This window comes from Miniopterus schreibersii (assembly GCF_964146895.1).
Source record: "Miniopterus schreibersii genome assembly, chromosome: X".
Lineage (NCBI taxonomy): Eukaryota > Metazoa > Chordata > Mammalia > Chiroptera > Miniopteridae > Miniopterus > Miniopterus schreibersii.
The window spans coordinates 70,542,566-70,561,785 of record NC_138104.1 but is presented as its reverse complement, the minus strand read 5'-3'; the positions used below and the strand labels follow the sequence as shown (position 1 = coordinate 70,561,785).

At 36.3% G+C, this 19,220-nt stretch overlaps 1 pseudogene across 1 annotated transcript; it reads right to left on the bottom strand.

Annotated features, from left to right (window-relative positions):
- Positions 1–1,780: 1,780 nt before the first annotated feature.
- LOC308551236 (uncharacterized protein C1orf50 pseudogene) lies at positions 1,781–2,364 on the bottom strand (annotated as a pseudogene). Its single transcript has one exon. The product of its transcript is annotated as an uncharacterized protein C1orf50 pseudogene (transcript).
- Between the last annotated feature and the right edge of the window lie 16,856 nt (positions 2,365–19,220).

Genomic DNA, 19,220 nt, shown 5'->3' with positions numbered 1-19,220 from the left:
CTGCTGGTTGGGTTGGAGAGGGCCCAACATGGGAGCAATGATGCCTGCCAATGCTACTGTCCTTGGAGGGTGCTGCCATGGCCCCTGCCTCTACAGCCCTCGCCCTGAAGACAGTCAATTCTGTTTCTTCCCGTATATGCCTGACACTTTTCTAGCTGCTACCCTTGCTCTGGGGCCCAGAGTGAGTGAGTCTGTGAGTGACTGAGTCCATGTGTGGGCCCCTCATGTGGAAAGCCTGGGACTCCAGCAGCTCTCCCTCTCACTCAGATTCAATCCTTATTCATTTTCACAGCCAGATGTTATGGGAATTATTCTTCCCAGCACTGGTGCCCTGGGCTAGGGAGCCAGGTGTGGGGCTGGGACCACTCACTCCTAAGGGGGGGACATCCACAGCCTAGATATCCCTCCTGATTCTTAATTGCCACACTATGGGTGTGGCACCTGCCTGTTCTAAATTTCTGCCCCTCTAACAATTCTAATCATGCCTTCTTTTCATATCCTTAGTTTTAGGACTTCTGTTCAGCTAGTCTTCAAGTTGTTCTCAATGATGGCTGTTCTATTAGTTGTATATTCGATGTTGTCATGGGAGGGAGCACATTGTTTACCTACTCTACCATCTTTTGGGGAGGTAGTATTTTACCAAGCAGATCAGCACAAGGGACATCCATGCCCAGAATGGAATTTGGGTGACTGTGGTTTCAAGTACACTTCTCTTCTTTTACAATATGCTGTGATAGATTATATGGCACTGAAGGAAGTACTGCCATCCTGGATACACTGTAAATTTAGTTTATTACACTGAATAAACAGAAATTGAGGTTGAGTCCCACAAGTGTCCAGTCAGGTTCAGAACTAGCATAACTCAGCCAAAAAGCCTGTTAGTTCTCAAATAATTCAGGTTAAAATTAGTTTATACCTGAGTTAACCCATAATCAGCAGGTTGGCTATTTTTCTTCTTTCTCACTCACTGCCCTATTCTCTTTCCCACAATTATTTTAAAGTTACCATTTAAATAGATTTATCCTGCAGCAGATGGCTGAACTCTGAATCTTCTCCTCACTAAGGCCTTAGAGTGGATTCATATAATGGTTAGTGGTAGCCTCCAACATCTCTTCCAAGTCTAAAATTCCATGAGTTTAGTGACTGACCCTCCCAAAACTTGGCCATTGCTGCTGCCTCAGATTCTCCAATTATTCTAGCTGGGCAGAAAGAGCAGAAGGGGCATGCCAAACCTCACCAATAGTGTGGAAATACCAGAATCACACACTCTCTAGTGCAGCTGAGCCAAGTTGTTTACCATCTTTCATTACCCAACAATTTTGTTAACAGATTAATTTGAAGCTGGAGTTGCACCAACTGTTAAATAGACTAAACCAAATCATAAAGACTAATTGCAAAAAAAAGAATAAAAACAGTCCTTTCTGGAAATCTTCTCCAACCTTTTTGTGAAAAAAAGACACTCTTCTTTCTCTAATGCTGTGATTTATAAGGAGAACAGATGGATATAAGAGAGAAAGAAAGTACAGTGGTCAGTATGCCAAAACTGACTGATTGGGTATCTGCGACCCAGAGAGGATCCAAAATCACACTGATGTGATTCATTACCATCCAACTAAAACTAATAATGACAGCATTACAGTCACATAGGGTCTCTTTCTAAGAAGTGCATGATTCATCTATATTCCCTCAATTCTCATGCCACCTCCCATGAAGGAAGAAAATGGGGACAACAGGAAGGTGACAGATCCTTGCTGTGAGAGCTGTTTGTCAGGGTCTACTATCAGTGAGTCAGTTCCTGGAAGTTGGGTTCAGGGCTTGGAGGCGGCCACTGACTGGCTTAGCAACTTGTCCACTATGCTGATTTTAGCATCTTGCTTCTCAATGTCCTCATACAGAGTCCAGGACAAGTTATGTTGTAGCTTTTAGGCATCAAGGAAGTCATGTGGACAACTTGTCCCACATTTCTTTAGAGAAATAATGGAAAAATACTGCTGACCACTCTCCCATATATAAAGTAGTAAATGTTGCCTTTTTTTTTTTTTTTTTTTTTTTTTACTATATTACAAGCTACCTGGTGCAAGTCAGCATTTCCATGAACATCTTTCAGTGTCTTCCTGGCTTATTCTTGCAAATGCTAGATTTGTTCAGCTATCGCTGTCAGGTTGTTGGTGGCATATGCTTGGACGAATTCATCAGCCTTCTGCACTTATTCTGCACTTGGCCCGGTAGGTGTTGTAGGAACTCACTAAGACCAGCCTGTGGGGGTCGGGTGAGCTCCACCTGGTCTCCTCTCTGATCTGTCTCTGACTGAACTTGGTTTGTAGGGATTCCCTCAGTTTGCTTGGGCGTTGCAGCACCCTCCATGATAACACCTTATCCTCCCCACAACCTGGCCTACTCTGCCATCTTGACTGAAAGTCTCATGATTTTTCTTTTCTTTTCTTTTGTTGTTGTGGTGTATCAAATCAATTTGCAGATGTAATACACCACTCTCACCACTGTAATAAATCCCACTTGATCATGATGTTTGATGCATTACTATGTTGTGGTATTTGATTTGCTGGAATTTTATTTAGGACTTTTGCAACATGAAGATTGGCCTGCAATTTTCTTTTTTTGTTATGTTCTTACCTGGTTTGGGTACTAGGGAGATGATGGCCTCAAAGAATGTATAAGGGAGTAGTATTTCCTCCTCTTCAAATTTTTGGACAAGGTTGAGAAAGATAAGTGTTAAATCTTTTTTGAATGTTTGGTAGAATTCACCAGTGAAGACATCTGGTGCTGGACTTTTGTTTTTTGGGAGGTTTTCTGTTACTGTTTCAACTTCTTTACCAGTGATGGGCCTATTTATGTTTTCCAAATCTTCATGATTTAGTCTAAGAAAGTTGTATGCTTGCAAGAATTTTTCCATTTCTTCTAGATTACCCAATTTGGTGGTGTACAGCCTTCATAACAGTCTTGTATAACACATTGTATTTCTGCGGTGTCCTTTATAGCTTCTCTTTTATTTCTGATTTTATTTATTCGAGTCTTCTCTATTTTTTCTTTAGTGGCTGTAGCTAGAGGTTTGTCAATTTTACCTTTCAAAGATTCCACTTTTTGTTTCATTAATTTTTTCTATTGTCTTTCTGTTCTTTATTTAATTGATTTCCACTCTGATTTTTATTATTTCCTTCTTTGTACTGACCTTTGGCTCCATTTTTTCTTCGTCTTATAGCTCATTAAAGGATGATGTTAGATTGTTCATTTGAGATTTTCTTTGTTTTTTGAAGTTGGCCTTTAATGCTATAAACTTCTCTCTTAGTACCACCTTTGCTGGATCCCAAAAAATTTAAGTCATATTTTCATTTTTATCTGTCTCTATGTATCTTTTTATCTCTTCTTATATTTCTCCTTTGATGTAGTTGTTCAGTCTCATGTTGTTTAATCTCCACATATTTGTGTTTTTTCCAGCTTTCCTCTTGTAGTTAATTTAGTTTCAGACCACTGCAGTTGGAAAGTATGTTTGGTACAATTCAAATGTTCTTACATGTATTAAGACTAGTTCTGTGCCCCAACATATGGCCTATCCTTGAGAATGTTTCATGTTGTAATGCCAGAGGCAGCGCAATTTACAATAACTAAGATCTGGAAACAGCCCAAGTGCACATCAGTAGATGAGTGGATAAAAAAGCTGGGGGACATTAACGCCACGAATACTATGCAGCTGTAAAAAAGAAGGATCTCCTATCCTTTGGGACAGCGTGGAGGGAACTAGATAGTATTATGCTAAGTGAAATAAGCCAGTCAGACAAAGACAAGTACCACGTGAGCTCACTCATGTGTGGAATGCAATAAACAAAATAAACTGATGAACAAAATGGATCCAGAGACATAGAAGCATGGAAAAGACTGAGGGATCTCAGAGGGAAGGTGGGGGTGGGCGGGGAGAGATTAATCAAAGAACTTATATGTTTATAAGCATAACCCAGGGATACAGACATTGGTCTGGGGAAGGCTTGGGGGTGGGGTGGATGTGGGGTGGAGGGAATCAATGGGGGTAAAAAAGGGACACCTGTAATATTTTCAACAATGAAAGAAAAATGAAAACAAAAAAATAAGCAAAAGCTATGTAAAAAAATAATAAATTTTTTAAATTAAAAAAACAACAACAAAGAGAAAAGCAGGTGTGGCAGTACCTATATAAGACAAAAAATAGATTTCAAGGCAAAAAGGTAGGCCCTGGCGGGTAGCTTAGCTAGTTAGAGCATCGTCCCGATACGCCATGGTTGTGAGTTTGATTCTTAATCAGGGCACATACAAGAATCAACCAATGAATACATAGATAAGTGGAACAACAAAATCTCTCTCTCTCTCTCTTTCTCTCTTCCTTTCTCTCTCTAAAATCAATCAATAAATTAAAATAAAAAAACACACAAAATGTTACAAGAGGAAAAGATAAACATTTTATAATAATAAAGAGGACAAGTCATCAAGAAGACATATTTAATAGATGGGGTGAGCAAAAGTAGGTTTACAGTTGTATTAATACTACAATAATTAATAAATAATAATACAAGAATAAATTCTGTGTTTCATGTACAAGTGTAAACATACATTTTCCCACCCCTGTGTATGCATCCAACTTGGGATCACGAAAATATATACAGCAAGTACTAACAGACCTAAAAGGAGAAACTGACAAACATATGATTATAGTAGGGGACTTTTATACCCCACTTACAGCAATGAATAGATCATTTAGAGAGCAAGTCAATAAGAAAATATTGACACAGACAATTGTGTGGCAAGGGACTGGGGAAGGGGATGGGGGCGGGGTGGAATGGGTCAATGGGGAGAAAAAGGGACATCTGTAATATTTTGAACAAAAATTTAAAAATTTTAAAAATAAAGAAGAAAATATTCACTTTAATGACACATTAGATCATATGGGTATAATTGATCTTTTTAGAACTTTCCATCCCAAAGCAACATAATACACACTCCTTTCAAATGTACATGTGTAGGGAAAGTGAAAACTCTTTGGCTTTCTTGCCACCTTCTCATTGCAGAAGGCCTCAATTATGGAAACATAATATAACATAGTCATAACAGATGCCCTGTTAGCTGACTAATGTCTGACCCATAGCTGGCTGAGAGCCACTATTGTTCTGGTTCCTATAAGACTGCCCCAGGACTTTCAGGGGTGCAGTTTGTTGTCCCGGGAAGTGGGTTTGCGGTTTGTGCCCTCCGTGTGCTGTTTAGCCCAGCTGCTAGCTGAATAAATGGGACATGTCTCATCCTCCTTCAGCTCCAAGCTTTTCTTTGGACTGTTCCCAGATCTAGAGTGAACCTCCCTGGCTCTGAATGGCCATTACACTTGGCGTAGTCCTGGCTATAGTCGTTGGCATGACACTTGTCTCTATTTCCTCAATTCTGGATTTTTGTTTTGTAGTTACCATTAGGTTTATGTAAAATGTCTCATACATACAATACTACTTTTTGTTTAGATTCTTTTTTCTTCATTCATTTTTACATGAAAAATCCTTGTTTTCCTTAAATTATCCCATTTTATGCTGTGCATTTGTTACCACATTGCAGTAGTTATTTTTAATGCTTTTTTTTACCTTTTAACCTTTAAGCTATAATTGTTTAATATCTTATTATGATGTAGAGTTCCACTTCCCTGTTTCAGTCTGTCTATTTGTGATATTACTGAAAGTTTTGTAGTATACTTTTGTCTTTTTGTTTCAGGCATAAGAGCTCTTTCAACATTTCTTGTAATGCAGGCCTTATGGTGGTGATTTCAGCTTTTGGTTGTCTGGGAAAGTCTTTATTTCTCCTTTATATCTAGGATAACTTTGCTGGATATATTATTCTTGACTGATCATTGCCTCCTTTCAGTATTTTGAATATTTTATTCTATTGTCTCCTGGCTCGGAAAGTTTCTGCTGAAAAATCTGATGATAATATAATGGGATTTCTTTTGTAGGTTATAGTTTTTTTCTCTTCTTTGCCTTGAAAATCCTTTATCATTAACTTTGGGCTCTTTTACCCTAAGGTATCTTGGAGAATATTTTTTTGGAGTTGAGATAGTCAGGTGTTCTCTTACCTTCTTATGTTTGAATGTCTCTTTCCATATGTTTGAGAATCCATTTTTATATGTTTTTATTTATTTTTTTAGAGAGAGAGAAAGGAAGAAATAGAGAGGGAAGCATCGATGAGAGAGAAACATCGATCAGCTGCCTCCTGCATGCCACCTACTAAGGATCAAGCCCACAACCCAGTCATGTGCTCTGACCAGGAATCGCACCACCAACCTCTCAGTACATGGGATGATACTTAACAAACTGAGCCACACTGGCCAGGGCTCATCAATTATCTTTTTAAATAGACTCTCTGATCTCTTTTCCTTCTCTTCTACTTCTGGTATAACCATTATCCTTATATTGTTTCTTCTAATGGAGTCAGATAGTTCTTGTTGAGTTCTTTCACTTCTTAACTCTTAATTCTCTCTCTCTTTTTCCTCCTGAGTCATTTCTAGGTTTCTGTCTTTGAGTTTGCTAATTCTCCCTTCCATCTGGTCTACTCTATTTTCAATGCTTTCTAATGCATTTCTCGTCTCATTTCTTGAATTCTTCAGCTCCATAATTTCTGTTTGGTTCTTTTTTATAGTTTCAATCTCTGATAAAATATATATTTTGTTTGTTCATTTTATTCCTGAGCTCATTGAACTGTATTTCTGAGTTTTCTTATATCTCATTGACTTTTTTTTCATGACTGCAAACTTGAAATCTCTGTCATTTAAGTCAGAATTTTCCATGACTTTGAGTTGGTTTCTGAAGTCTTTTCAATCTCTTTATGTGCTACACTGTTGCCTTGGTTATTCATAGTATTTGATGGATTGTTTCTGTGCCTATGGATTTTAGGAAGTGAACTCTTCTTCTTTTGGCACTGTTTTGCTCTTAATGCAGCAGGTTGACAAATAGAGGTCTTTCCTTTTTTTTCCAGCAGATGGTGCTATAGTGAAAATTTTGTTTTCTTTTACCTGAGCTACTGGCACCTCCAATATCTCAGTGTGGCAGTGTCCCTTTGGTGGTGGAAAATGGCCCTCATTCCCTAGGGTTGTGGGCATTCCATTTGTGTGACAGTGGCCTTGGTCTAAAGATACCACCTCTTTGGTGGGATATGGTGGGCAATGCGGGTTGAGGCCTGTAAAAGCTCCAGGTGTTACTTCCTTGTTACCTATGGCCACCACCCATAGTGTGCTATCTGAGGTGTCTCCACTGCCTCAACTCGGTTCTGACTGTACCAGGGTCCACTGTGATGGCATGAGCATGGGCAGGTGGGATTTTGATTTTATGATTTTGTGTCTATGTCAGTAATGGCCACTGCAAGACCACGACTTTGCCAGCAATGGACATCACATGTCTGCAATATCTCTGCTCCGTCGCCAGGTTTCATCTCAACAGGAGCTTGATTTTCAGTCAGGTATTTTGCTTCTACCACTCCAACCCTCCAGGTCACAGTGTGACAGCTGCAGCCCAACTCTTCCACTGCTATCACATGAGCAGGGGCTGCAGCATGCTCCAAATGGTGCCTGTAGCCCCCATCTCTATTTTCCCCCTTCTCCCACCTCCTCTGCTCATTCCAATGCTCCCTTTAGATGTCCCAATGTGTGGATCTGTCAGATGTGTTTTTGTGTTGTAGTTATCCAACTTCTTGTAAGTTTAAGGGGAGATACAAAGCAGTCTTCTCACTCTGTCATCATTCTGACATCATCCCTCACAAATGTTTTTTTAAATTTTATTTGAACCAAGAGCTGAGGAGAACAACTTGGGGGAAATCAGTATTCTTAATAAGTTTGTTAATTATTTTAATACTTTGAAATATTAATTTGACATTTTTGTAATTATATATGTTGTGAATCTATCAGATAAGTCATCTGTCCCATTTTTCTTATAACAATAATTCTACCAGTTGTAGCTACTATTGATTGAACATCTACAACGCTATAAGATATATTATGCTATTTAATCCCTGTCAGCTAGCATCATGTGCCTAAATATGAAGAGGGTTACTTTTAAAATACATTTATAATTCTCTCTGCTTCCATACTTTGTGATCCATGAACTAGGTGTCATTGGTTAACTCAGCTAGGTCTTGCTTCGCTTACTTTGAAATTCAGAATTTATATGCAGATAAACACTCCCTGATTTCACCAAGGGAGTGCCACTTTTTTTTTTTTTCCTGCTTGCAATGACCATCTTTTTTATTGCCTTTATCTCTCCCTGTTGTCTTTCCCAAGATGTCTACTATTCTTTTTCTTTCTTTTCAGGTCAAGTTTCATTTTTATCCTGCAATATAAGGCTTTATATTTTCAATTAATTGGTAGATCCTCTGGACTTTTGGTATAATGTTTATAGCCTGATGTTACAAATGTGCCAGTTTGAAAGAAGAGAAAAAGTGCCCATCAGTCCCCTTTTGCATCAGCGAGACCCTAAGGATGAGCATTAGAAGGCTGTAAGGCAGCAAGTTTGGGTGTGTTATATTCTCCACATGTCCCACTTTTTCTGACTTATTTTCAGAGCAAGAATGACTACAATTATTTTAAAAAGTGGCAAGTAGACTCTAATCAGCTGTGATCTTTGAATTCAAGTGTAAATGGAAGTTACCATGATAGAGTCATTTATGTCAAGGAAACTAAAATGGAGCCAGGAGGTCACAATGAGGTTTGCCTTATTCTCGTCCCACCTATGAACTTTTGAACCAGCCATGAGGCCACCTCCTGAACTTTACTTCCTCCTCACCATAACAACGAGACCATCTGCACTCTTCATCTTGAAAGGAGTCAGTCTGGTTCACCAGCCAGTATCTTTCTTTTGGACTCTTGGACTTTTGTGCTTGCTGTAGATGCACATCCTGAAATGTGCTTACCTCAGAGCCTCACCATCCATACCTGACCAATCACTTTTGAACAAGCCATCACACCATGTAAGACAACCAATAGGTAAAGTTTATTTTGTTATAAACTTGTGGTTTTTGCCTTTTATAATAAGGTCTGGCTTTCTCTGTCTTCCCCAGAAAAAAATTTCAGGTTTTCCCCTGCATCTATATCTCCTAGATTCAAATCCTATAAGACTCCAAATAAACTTTTTTTGTTTTACAGCTTCAGATATTTATTGGTCAACACAAAGACAGAATGAATTAGTGAATACATGAAAAATAAATTTTAAAATGGGTATTTGGTTATATCCCAAAGGACTGAGAAAGTTGACAATACAGAGTGAGGAGACAATTAAGGAAGTGTTCTAGAAAAGTCAATCTCTCACAGAAAAATTTGTGATTTTCCACTCATAAAAAATATTTAAGGAGTCCTGGCTGGGTGGCTTACTTGGTTGGAGCATCATCCATATGCCAAAAGATTGAAGGTTTGATTCCTGGTCAGGGCACACACTCAGGTTGTGCATTCAATTCCCTGTAGGGGTGTGTACTGGAGGCAACCAATCAGTTTCTCTCTCCCATTAATGTTTCCTCTCTCTCTCTCTCTCCCTCCATCTCTCTCTAACAATCAATAAAAACCCATCTTCAGGTGAAGATTGAAAAAAAAAGAAATTTAGGGAGTTATGCCATTAGCAGCTGCTGGGTTCTCATGGAAGTCTCTGTTTAGAGAAAAAATATTTTTGTGTGTGGCCACTGGCAAGCTTCTTTCTCCAGCTCTAATTATTAAGGACATTTTGACATTTAATTATATAAGAAAATGTAATTGTTCCTCAAGTTTATGGCAACCTCCAAGTATCATGAATATTGGAGAGCAGCATACTAATTAAAGTCAGGTTTTCCAAATTTTGAGCTTTAATTATCTACTGTAAGATGGAAATCACTTGCCTGCCTGCAAACAATAGCCAAATCCCAACTTCACTGTCCCTGTCACATTGTTACAGCTTAAAAAGAGGCAAAAGTTTATTGAAAGCTCACTTTTTAAAAATTTAATTTAATTTAACTTTATTGTTGAGAATATTACACATGTCCCTCAATTTTCCCCCCTTTCCCCTCCTCCTTAGTAGGAAGCCAAGTACAAGACATAGACTATTACCCAACACACCAAAATTGTATGGGCTAGCCACTAATCAGATGTAGATAGGCACACCTATAAACTATATAGCTATAGGTTGTCTCTAGATGAATTCAACACTAGACTAGAATTATGGTGGCATATATAATTTTGATGTGTTGGATAATAGTCTGTATCTTGTACTTGGCTGCCTACTAAAGTCAGCTACCTGATAAGGACTGAGGATAGAGACAGAAAGCCTAAACCAGGCAGGAAGCCTGAGAAAGCCTGGGCAAGCCATCAAAAGCTATTTCCTGCAATACAATTGGAGTCATGGGTGTGGGCAGAATTAGATACTAAGCCAGCTGAACCAGAGATAGCAATTCTAAGCAGGGAAAATACTTCAGAGTATGGGTAAATCTGTGACTAAACATGGCAGGCAAAAACAAGAAGACAATGCACAGAGCAAATGTTGCCAAGTCTGCAGGCCAAATCCATTCCACTGATGCATTCCGTTTTCTCTACACAATATTGGCCAGTACAGTGTATTAAATTACAGTTAGTTGCCAATATTTTAAATTGAAGTGGTATCACAAAATATTCTGTTTCCCTTAAAATATCTGACAACTCTGGATTTTATTTCTACTTGGTAACAATCAGTAAGAGCTGAGAAGTACAGTAGTAATGATAACAGTGATTAATAATAAGAAGAAACAAATATTTTCTGAGCACTTACTATGTACCAGGTTCTATTCTCAGGTCTTTAAGTATATTAACTCATTTAATTCTTAAAATAGCTCTATCAGGTGGGTGCTATTATTACTACCATTTTACATCCAAGCTCTACCAGTGCTTGTAATCTTGGACAGGTTACCTCCGAGGATCCACTTTTTCAATATTAAAGTGGGAATATTATTATTGACCTGAAATTTCAGCAATAAATATATGCTGAATGAATGAATGAATGAATAGGATTATTTTCAGAAATAAAATAAATTTGTGTAAAGACAAGGCATGTGCTGCCCTAGCTGGTTTGGCTCAGTTGTTAGAGCATCGGCCCGCAAACTAAAGTGTCCGGGGTTCGATTCCTGCCAAAGGCACGTACCTCGGTTGCAGGCTTGATCCCCGGCCCTGGTCGGGATGTGTGCGGGAGGCAACCAATCAATGTGTCTCTCTCACATCGATGTTTCTCTCTCTCTCTCCCTTCCACTCTCTCTGAAAAGCAATGGGAAAAACATCCTCTGGTAAGGGTTTAAAAACAAACAAAAAAACAAAAGACAAGGCATGTGCTCAATAAATCCTATTTAGAATAATTGTTAAGCATATGAATTTGGATTTAGAACTGTGTTTGAGTTCTTGAGCTCTACCATTTACTATTGCATGCCCTAAGACAAGTATTTTGACCTTGATTAGCCTCTTCTTCCTCATCTATAAAATGGAGATAATAATATGTCATATATAAGGTTGTTGTGAGATTCAATGAGATAAAGAATGGAAACCATTTGGCACTTAGGCCTAGCACATATGCTAAACAAATGTGAAGTGCGTGGGAAGAATAATTAGCTAGCTATTCTTCTATTTTTATTATACAATTAGGTCATTTGTACTCCAAGGCATTTTGTTTGTCTGTATTATTTAATTTGGTTAGCTATATCTTTGTACATCATTAGAGCTATTATTTTTTACAACAATAAATAACATTTTGGTTGATTCCTCACCATTCTATCACCCAAACCCCCTTTAAAAATTTATCTATGATTTATTTATTTATTTATTTATTTTTTATTTTATTGTTGACAGTATTACAGATGTCTCCTGTTTTCTTCTTTTTTGCCCCCTCCACCCAACCCCACCCTACCCCAGGCCGTCCCCATGCTATTTTCTGTGTTCATGGGTTATGCATATATGCATATATGTTTTTTGGTTAATCTCTTCCTGTTCCCGTCCCCTCAACCCCCTCCCCCACTGAGGTCTGTTGTTCTGTTCCATGCATCCATACTTCTGGTCCTATTTTTTTGTCAGTTTATTTTGCTCATTAGACTCCATGTATAAGTGAGATCATGTAATATTTGTCTTTCTCTTACTGGCTTACTTCGCTTAGCATAATAATCTCCAGGTCCCTCCATGCTGTCCCAAAGGGTAAGAGATCCTTCTTTTTTACAGCTGCATAGTATTCCATGGTGTAAATGTACAACAGCTTTTTTATCCACTCATCTACTGACAGGCACTCGGGCTGTTTCCAGATCTTAGCTATTATAAATAATGCTGTTATGAACATAGGGGAGCATATATTCTTTCTGATTGGTGTTTCAGAATTCTTAGGATATATTCCCAGAAGTGGGATTGCTGGATCAAACATCAGTTCCATTTTTAATTTTTTGAGGAAACTCCATACTGTTCTCCGTAGTGGCTTTATCAATCTGCATTCCCACCAGCAGTGTGCTAGCTAAACCCCCTTTTAAGCCAATAATATTTGAGAAATAGATAGTGTTAAGTATACTGGCTACAACTATAGAACTTAGAAAAGTTAGCAAGTTCAAAATCAAATTGAATTTAACACATATTATAGTGACAAAATGATTAACAGCTTCATCAAGCTTATCAGTCTATCCAGAAGTATACACTGAGCCCTTGAGCACCTTCTCACCTATACAGGGTGGGGCAAAAGTGTGTTTACAGTTGTGAGTATGTGAAACACAGAGTTTATTCTTGTATTATTATTTATTAATTATTGTATTATTTTCCATATGAACAACTGTAAACCTACTTTTGCTCCACCCTGTATTTATCAAGACCTACAATAGGATTAGGAAGAAAAAATACAAGAAACAACCACCACAGCCTTCATCATGAGCAAACTAGTTGAGGAGATAAAAGTAACCAACTATTAGGGATTAAGGAGCATATAATATTGTGGATATCCCTACTTGTAGCTAATTGATTTCTGCACAATTATCTCATATTTAATCATTAGAAATCAAATCCTAATTTCCTATAGGCTCAGTGTTCTAAATTGTGGTTCCCTCCTAAAATTGAATCTCATATGATAAAATATACCAAAGCTGATTTTATATAAAAATATTTAAATGCAAATGTACATTCTTATAAACGTATGTACAATAATAGTTATTATACAAAAGACATGCTTTAATGTTCCTTTAAGAATATTTCAAGCATGGATTTAATAAGCATCTTAAAATATAAATACAAAGACATCTGGACTCTTTTCCCAGTGGATCTCCCTGTAACGAGCATAGGCATTCTTCATTGCTCCAAGAATCTTCCAACTGAGTTCAAAGTTAGTGTCATATGTCTGAAAAAAAAAAAAAAAAAAAAAGCCTATTTGATGTGCATGAATGCCTCTTAAAGCTTTGAATGGCAAATGTGGGGGAGTGTCTGTTTCCGTGGTGACGTCTTCAATAATCCTTTGCTCTTCCATTTCTTCTGGAATCAGCTGTCCTATTTGGTATTGTCAGTTGAGTGCACATCTTAGCAAAGTTTATAAATGGTAATAAATATGAGGTTTAGGAATTAATATGGTGTTCTTATTTAGAATAATAATTTTTAAATATCTTAAAAGTGGTGGACTGTCACAGGAAAGAGAAGCCTAAGGAGACATAATAACTAAATGTAATTTGGATTGCGAGATGGATCTTGGAGCAGAAAAAAGAGTAACAGATTAAAACTAAGGAAATTTGAATAAAGTATGGACTTCAGTTAATAATGGTGAATTAATATTGATGTATTAATTGTGGAAATATATTATATTAATGTAAGATGATAATAATAGAAGAAATTGGGTGCAGAGTATGTAGGAATGCTGTAATTTATTTGTAACTTTTCTGTAAATCTCAATCTATTCTAAAATACAAAAGGTTATTTTAAAAAGAAGTGATGGGAAAAGTAGCTACTCCAACTCTGATAAACAGAGGTGCTTGTAATATGCTAAATGATGTGGTAACCTAATCCTGTTTTGAGTAAGAGTGTGAGGGGAGTAAAAAGCTGAATTCCATTTTCCTGGGGCTTCAAGCCCCAGCCTAAATATGCAAATCAATGAATGAGAAGGTAGAGATGGAGAAAGAGAAGGAGAGAAAGGAGAAAGGAGAAAGAAAAACAATTACCAGAACAAAACAAAGCAATCACAATTTTACTGACCACTATTTACCAAGCTGGATATTGGATGTGTCTCTTTCTGACAAAAACAGTGAGCAGTGATACTCCAGGGAAGACCTTGGTGTCTCCAACAAAACTATATGTCATTGGTGTCCTGTTAAATAAGAGGAAGAGGCACAGGCAGTCAAAGAATGTATAGAGTGGCAACTAGTGCCAGATGTCTTATTTAGTCCTCACAATAGCCCTGTAAAGTAGGGATTGCCTCCCTTATTTTATAGCTGTGATAAAGTTAAATGACCTGCCTAAGGTTGTACAGCTAGTAGCAGAGTTGGCATTTGAAATCAGATTTTTCTAGATACAAAGTCCATCAATTTCAATTAAATGGTCATTGCTAAATTTCCACCTCACTTTGGATGGTTATAAATTATAGAAATGCCAGGGCGGGAATAATAGCCTTGCAGATGTGTAATTTTTAGAAGTGTTAGGGCATCCAATGATACTTTAGGGTAAATAGACTAAAATAATTCACCTTGGCTAGTGGTTCTCAAAGTATAATTACCAGACCAGTAGCATCAGCATCACCTGGGAACTTGTTAGAAATGCAGTCTCAGGTTCCACCCAGACCTACTGAATCAGAAAGTGTAGGGATGAGTCCCAACAATCTGTGTTTTAACAAGTTCTCCAGGTGATTTTGATGTACACTAAAGTTTGAAAGCTACTGGTATAAATTAATTGTTTCTGGAACATCTTATTCTTAGAGCCATCTAATTACAGCATACCCTTTACATTTTTACAACCACCAAAGATTCTCTGTAACTTTTAACATTTTTGGTTTTAGAAGGATGCAAAAACAAGGGTGTCTTGTTAGAAGGTATTTTTTTTTAGCCTAAGTCAGTTGGAGATAACATAATTATTCACTTCTAAGTCTAATAGAAATTTTATCAAGGCCTAACTACTTGCTTATTTGTAGATCATTAATTGAAGCTACACTGAAATTTTAACACCGGGCCCTTGGATTCCAACAATAACTATACACATAAACAAGGTAACTATTCAACAATTCATTTATCTAGCAAAATTTGCAATGTGATAAATTCTACAGTATATAACCCAATTTCTTCAACAGATAAATGACAAGAAAAATAAGAGAAATGAGGAATTTATAGAGACTTCTGAGACATTATCAACCACATGTAGTGTGCAGATTCTCTTTGTATCTTAATTTGAATAAAGCAAATGTAAAAAGAGATTTATGACACACTCAAAAAATTTGGGACACTGGCTAATTTGATGATATTGTTGGTTTATTTTCAAAGGTATAATAAGTGTATCATGAGTAGGATAAAATGAGTCCCTATCAAACCCAAACAAATTACTAAAGAAAACCAACAAACCAAAGAGAACAAGATCAAGAGAAGAACAAAACAGAGAATTATAGAAACAACTAAAACATAATTAACAAAATGGCAATAAGCACATACCTATCAATAATTAGTTTAAATTTAAATAAACTAAAAGTTGCAATCAATAGACATAAGGTGGCAGAACAGATAAAAAAAAGAAGACCCATGTATATGCTGCCTATAAGAACTCACTTTAGAATGAAAGACACACAGAGACTAAAAGTGAAGGAATGGACAAAGATATTGCATGCAAATAGAAATGAAAGAAAACAGGGGTAGCAATACTTCTATCAGATAAAAATAGACTTTAAAACAAAGAATGTACAAAGAGACAAAGAAGGACATTACACAATGATATGGGGTCAATCCAAAAAGAGAATATAACAATTCAACATATCTGTAGATTCAATATAGAAGCACCCAATATAGAAGAAGATATTAATGGGCATAAAGGTAAAAATTAACAACAATACAAAAAAAGTTGGTGACTATAATACTCTACTGATCTCAATGGATAGATTATTTGAACAGAAAATTAATAAGGAAATAATGATCTTAAATGTCATATTAGATTCCATCTACTTAATATATATTAATAGAACATTTTATCTCAAAACTGCAGAATACACATTTTTTCTCAAGTGTACATGGAACATTTTCTAGGATAGACCACATATTAGGTCACAAAACAAACATCAATAAACTAAAGAAAATTGAAATTATATCAAGCATATTTTCTGACATGGCATGAAACTAGAAATCAACTACAGGTAGAAAACTGGAAAAAACACAAATACATGGAGATTAAACAGCATGCTACTAAATAAACAATGGATCATAAAGGAAACCAACAGGAAATCAAAAACTACTTTGAGCCAAATGAAAATAAAAACACAACTTAAATTTTATGATATGCAGCAAAAGCAATTCGAAGAGGGAAGTTCATAGCTATTGAGGTCTATCTCAAGAAAAAGGAAAAATTTCATATAAACAATCCAACTTCACACATAAAGAAACTAGAAAATGAAAACCAAGCAAAACCTGCCTTGGCAGTGTGGCTCAGTGATTGAGCTTTGACCCATGTACTAAGAGGTTGATGGTTCATTTTCCTGTTCAGTGCACATACTCAGATTCCGGGCTCGATCCTGGGTAGGGGCCTGCACAGGGCATCAGATTGATGTTTCTCTCATAGATGTTTCCCTCTCTCCCTTCCTCTCTCTCTAAAATCAATTTTAAAAATATTTTAAAAAGAAAGAAAAGAAAACCAAGCAAAATCCAAAGTAAGTAGAAGAAAGGGAATAATAACATCAGACCAGAAATAAACAAAATAGAGATTAAAAACAATAGAGAAAAACAATGAAACTAAGAGCTAGTTCTTTGAAAAGATAAATAAAATTGACAAAACTCTAGCCAGATTCATCAAGAAGAAAAGAAAGAGGGCACAAATAAAATAAAAAATGAAAGGTAAGAGGTTGCAACCAATACCAAAGAAATACAACGGATTATTAAAGAATTTAAAAAATAATTATATACCCCAAAATTGGACAGCTTAGAGTGAATGAATAAATTTCTACAGACATATAACCTTCCAAGACTGAACCAAGAAAAAATAGAATCTGAAGAGAAAGATTGCTAGCAATGAAATGGAAGCAGTAATTTTAAAACTCCTAACAAACAAAATCCTAGGACCAGATGGCTTCATAGGTGAATTCTACCAAACATTTACAGAAGAATTAAGACCTATCCCTCTCAAACTATTCCAAAATATTGAAGAGGATAAAACACTCCCAAACTGACTCTATGAGGTCACTATTACCCTGATACCAAAACCAGACAAAGACACTACAGGAAAATTACAGGCTAAAATTGCTAACAAATACTAGCAAACTGAATTCAACAATACATTATAAAGATTATACACTGTGACCAAGTGAGACTTATTTCAGGAATGCAAAGATGGTTCAATATTTATAAAACAATTAATGTGATATATCAACAAAACCAAAGATAAAAATCCTATGATTAGCTCAATAGATGCAGGAAAAGCATTTGAAAAAAATTCAACATCCATTTAAAATTCTCAGAGAAGTGGATACATAGGGAATTTACCTTAACATAATAAAAGCTGTATATACAAACTCACAACTCACATCATATTCAAAGGTGAAAAACTGAAAGCATTTGCTCTAAGATTAGTGACAAGATAAGGTTGCCCATTGTCACCACAATTATTCAACATAGTATTGGAATCCCTAGCCACAGCATTCAGATAAGAAAAAGAAATAAAAGTCATCAAAACTGGAAAGGTAAAACTGTCACTATTTGTGGATGACATGATATTATACATAGAAAACCCTAAAGATTCCACCAAAAATAGTAGTATTATAAATGAATTCATCAAAGTAGCAGGATACAAAATTAACGTACAGAAATCCATTGTAATAATGAATAATTAGAAGGAAAATTAAGAAAACATTCACAACTGCATTAAAAAGAATAAAACACCTAGAAATAAATTTAACTAAAGAGGTGAAGAACCTGTATTCTGAAGAAAGAAATTGAAGAAGACACAAATAAATGTAAGGATATACCATGCTCAAGGATTGGAAAGGTTACTATTGTTAATATGGCAATACTACCCAAAGCAATCCAAAAATTCAATGCAATCCCTATCAAAACACCAGTGGCATTCTTATCAGAACTAGAACAAATCATTTTAAAGTATGTGGAATCACAATAGACCATGAATCACCAAGTGTCCTGACTGGAATCAAACCCACAACCTAGGTATGTGCTCTGACCAGGAATCAAATCCGCAACCTTTTGGTGTATAGGAGGATACTCTAACCAACTGAGCCACCTGGCCAGGGCATCATTTATTTTAATTTTAGACTTCACATATAAGTGAAATAATACTGCATTTGTCTTTCTATGACTTATTTCACTTAGCATAATACTTTCTAGGTCCATCCATGTTGTCAGAAATGCAAAGATTTTATTCTTTGTTATGGCTGAGTAATTTTGCATTGTCTATATGTACCACATTTTCTTTATCCATTCATCTATTAATGGACACTTAGGCTGCTTCCATATCTTAGCTATTGTAAATAATGCTGCAATAAATATAGAGGTGCATATATCTTTTAGAATTAGTGTTTTGGAATTCTTCGAATAAATACTGAAAAGTGAAATTTCTGAGTCATGTGGTAGTTCTATTTTTAATTTTTGAGGAAACTTTATTGTGTTTTCTATAGTGGCAGCACCAATTTACAATTTCCACAACAGTGCACAAGGATTCCCTTTCCTCCTTTATATATTGATGATAGCCATTCTGACAGGTGTGAGGTGGTGATATATTATTGTGGTTTTAATTTGCACTTCCATGATCATTAGTGATGTTGAGCATCTTTTCATATATCTGTTGGCCATCTGTAAGTTTTTTCTGGAGACATGTCTATTCAGGTCCTCTGCCCATTTCTTAATTCAGATCCTCTGTTTGTTTATTTTTGTGTTAAGTTGTATGAGTTCTTTATGTATTTTGGATATTAACACTTTACTGGGCGTATCATTGGCAAATCCTTTCTTCCATTCAGTAGGTTGATATTTCATTTTGTTGATGGTTTCTTCTCTGTGCATAATTTTCTTTTAGTTTAATATAGTCACATTTGTTT